Below are 3,486 nucleotides of genomic sequence, written 5' to 3'. Positions count from 1 at the left end.
CCGTGGGCCGCAGTAAATCCCATGACCGCCCCCTCGGCTTCGCAGCCCACGAGGCTATAAGTAGGGGAAAGAGGGGGGCGCGGCAGAGCACGCGCGCCCCTCCTTCCCACTACTCCTCGCTCTCCTCCTTCTCACTGCTCCTCGCTCTCCTCCTCCTTCTTCTTCTTCGCTCCGCCGTGCGCCCAAGCTTCGACGAACGCCGCGGCGATCAGCTCGCGATGAGTTCTTCCTCTGCCGCCGCGCCTCCCCCGGTGCGCTCCGGCACTTGGGACGGCTCCTAAGTTCACGACGACCACATCGAGTTCCTCTGCAAGACTCGTCAGCTCCCCGGCGAGGATCACGTGTGGGTGCGTCTTGCGCCGAGGGGGGAGATTTCCCCCGCGCCGCAGGAGGGCAAGTGGGTCATCTTCCGCTTGCACTGCTTGCGTGGGTTGGGGCTGTCGGCAAGCAGTTTCTTCCGCTCCTTCCTAGAGTTCTACGGCCTCTAGCCGCACCACCTCACCCCCAACACGGTGGTGCTGCTGTCCGCCTTCGTAGCCTTGTGCGAAGGCTTCCTCGGAGTCCTCCCCACCCTCGAGCTATGGGAGGAGTTCTTCTTCTCCAAGCTCGGCACCCAGGCTGCAGGCGTGCCGGCTCAATGCAGCGCTTTCATCGCCGTGCGAAGGTTGGGGGCCGACAACCCCTTCCCCACCATCTCACTGATAAAGTCGGTGAAGATGTGGCAGAGATCGTACTTCTACGTCAGGAGCGTCTCTGCGAGGGCCGACTGGGTCAACCTGCCGGTTTTCGAAGCCGGCCCTCCGGCTGGGAGGCTGCCCAACTGGTCGTACCGGGCCAAGTCACTGACGCCTGCGGGAGCGGGTGCCGTCACGCGACTCCGAGTGCTGACGCAGTGGGAGGGCTTGACTGGTCCAGACTTGCTGGCCGCCTTCGTGGCGCGCCGAGTTCTCCCGCTCCAAGGTCGCCCCCACATGATATGCCAAATGAGCGGGTGCCACGACCCGAGTCGGATGTGCACCAAGGACATGCCTCACGAGGAGGTGGCCTACATGGTGAACTACCTCTCGGACAGCAAGCTCCTGGAGGATTGGCGGTTCGGCAAGGAGCCATACTCCCGCGCCAACCCCCCGCCTGTGGTGAGTTGCCTTTTCTTTCTTTCTTTCGATTGTCTTCTTTCTTGCCGAGTTTGTTTTGACCAGTCGGCTTTGGTCAGAATCCCCTCTTCCATCCACCAGCCGGCACCTTGGGGCCGGCCCGCGAGTTCCTTGCCGACCGGGCGGAGAACGACGTCGACGACCCCGATCTGGGGGCGGCGGCTCTAGAGGACGACACCGAGGGAGGAGGAGGAGTAGTAGGCGGCTCCAGGCCTTCGGCCACTTTCGCTGACTGGCCTGGCAACGATGCCGAGGGAGAAGTCGCCCCCCGCCATCGGCCAGGAGCCAGCCAGCCTGGCGCGGGCTCTTCTGCCATGCTGGGTGCTCCGGGCGGCAGGAAGAAGCGTAGGGCCGTGCCGACTTTGTTCGGCAGTCGGCCGAAGAAACCCAAGGGTTCGGCCGCGGCGACCCGTTGGGATGAGGCGGCTGCGAAGGCCATCCGCTTCCATAAGGAAGTGAAGAAGCCGCCACTAGTCTCCGCGTGAGTATTCTGTCTCAACGCTTTATTCTTGCTTTGTGGCTTTGTCTGAGTCTTTTGCTTGCTTCCCTTGCTTCAGGGCCCCCTCACTCTTGAGAGGGTCACCGCCACCTCCGTCATGGGGTCAGCGGAGACGTCCGCCACCACCCGGCGGATTAACCCCGCCGCTTTCCTCCAGGAGGCAACAGAGTGAAATGCGTAGGAGAAGCACAATGAGGGAGAGGCCGCTCGCCTGGAGAAGGCAGAGGCCGATAGGGCGGAGGCCTCCACCAAGAAAAAACTGGCGGAGGCCGAAGCCGTCGCCGCGACGAAGCGGCAGGCTGAGGAGGCCACACGCTGCCAATCGGCGGTGTTCGTCACCCCGCTGAACTCTACGCCACCACCTCCGGAGTTCACGGGGCAGACTGGGGGAGCCAACGGCGAGAACCCCATCATGGAGAGGGAAGGCGGCGACTCCTCTACGTCGGACGTGATCGTTTCGCCGCCGCCTCCGCCGCCGTCTGGGAACGCGCAAGGCAAGCAGCCAGCGGACCCTCTGGTGCCGCCGACCGAAGACGAGGCCATGGCGAGGCTACTCCTCCAAGTCGGCGTGCCAACGCGCCACCGTCTGGAGAAGGCGACTTCGGCACCCCGCCCCCTGGAGGACCGCACCGCCAGCTCGGCGATCCCAGACACCGAAGCGATGAGCGCCGTGCCCATTGGGTGGGTGCGAGGAGGCGGCACAGGGCTGCTGAACAAGGCGCTTCTGGACGTCGAGGCGAAGCTTCATGCTGAGGGCGACGCTCTCCAGAATTGCACCAAGGCATACCTGGCATCGTGGGTAGCCGTCCGGGTATGTTTTTTCCTTTGGTCCTTGTTTTCTTGTTTCTCTCTGTGGGGGCGCGCCAGCGCACCCACTGGGTGTAGTCCTCGAGTTTTGGGCTCTGAGCAGGCGGCCCGGAATTCCAATTAATGAACTCTGGGTATTAACTTTTTGTCTGAAACGCTTGTCACAGGATTACCACAACCTCTGCGTCACTTCCTTCAACCGTAATGTTGAAGAGCTGGGCAAGCGGACCGCCGACTTGTCGGAGAGCCGGAGTAAGTCCTTTTTCTTCTTTGCGGGGGCGCGCTAGCGCACCCGCGGGCTGTAGTCCCCGAGATTCGGGCCGACTGCTGAGCAGTTGAGCCGGATCTCCCTGGCGATCTTTTTTATTGATGACTTAACGCCTTCTTTCTTTCTTATCTTCAGAAGCCAACACTGTTCTTCAACAGCAGCTAAGCGATGCCAACTCCGCGTTGCGTGCCAAGGGGGAGCAGTGCGGCAGGCTCGCCACAGAGCGCGATCTGTTGGCCACTCAATTGGCAGAGCAGAGGGAGCTGCTTGCGAAGACACAGAAGGAGGCAGAGGAAACAGAAACCGCCCTCCTGGCCGAGTTCGCGAGCGAGCACTCCTCCTGGACTGACAAGGAGGCGCTGCTGGCCTCCGGCTTCCATGAGATTGAAGACATCGTTGATGGTGAGTTTCTTTATTTATCTTTTGAGCTGCCGATTATAAATCGTGCCGACTCCTGGTTTTTGACTTGTTTCTTCGTTTCTTCCATCTTGGCAGACTTCTTTCCTGGGCACTCGCAGGCCGCCATCCAAGCCATCGAGGCTGACCGTGAAGGTCGGAGGGCGGAGAGCGCAGAGATCGTCGCCGACGCCCCCCGAACCATTGATGAGCACATCCTGAGCATCGAGGCTCGTGTTCGGCCGACTCACCAGATGCTGCGCCGGCTTTAGCGTGTCGGTGCCCAGGCGATTGCCGCCCTGTGGCCGGACATGCAGGCTCCGCGCACCCCCAGCCTGACGGCCGACTCACTAGAGGTCGCG

Source organism: Triticum dicoccoides, chromosome 2A (assembly GCF_002162155.2).
Source record: "Triticum dicoccoides isolate Atlit2015 ecotype Zavitan chromosome 2A, WEW_v2.0, whole genome shotgun sequence".
Classification (NCBI taxonomy): domain Eukaryota; kingdom Viridiplantae; phylum Streptophyta; class Magnoliopsida; order Poales; family Poaceae; genus Triticum; species Triticum dicoccoides.
Note: the sequence above shows the minus strand (reverse complement) of the source record.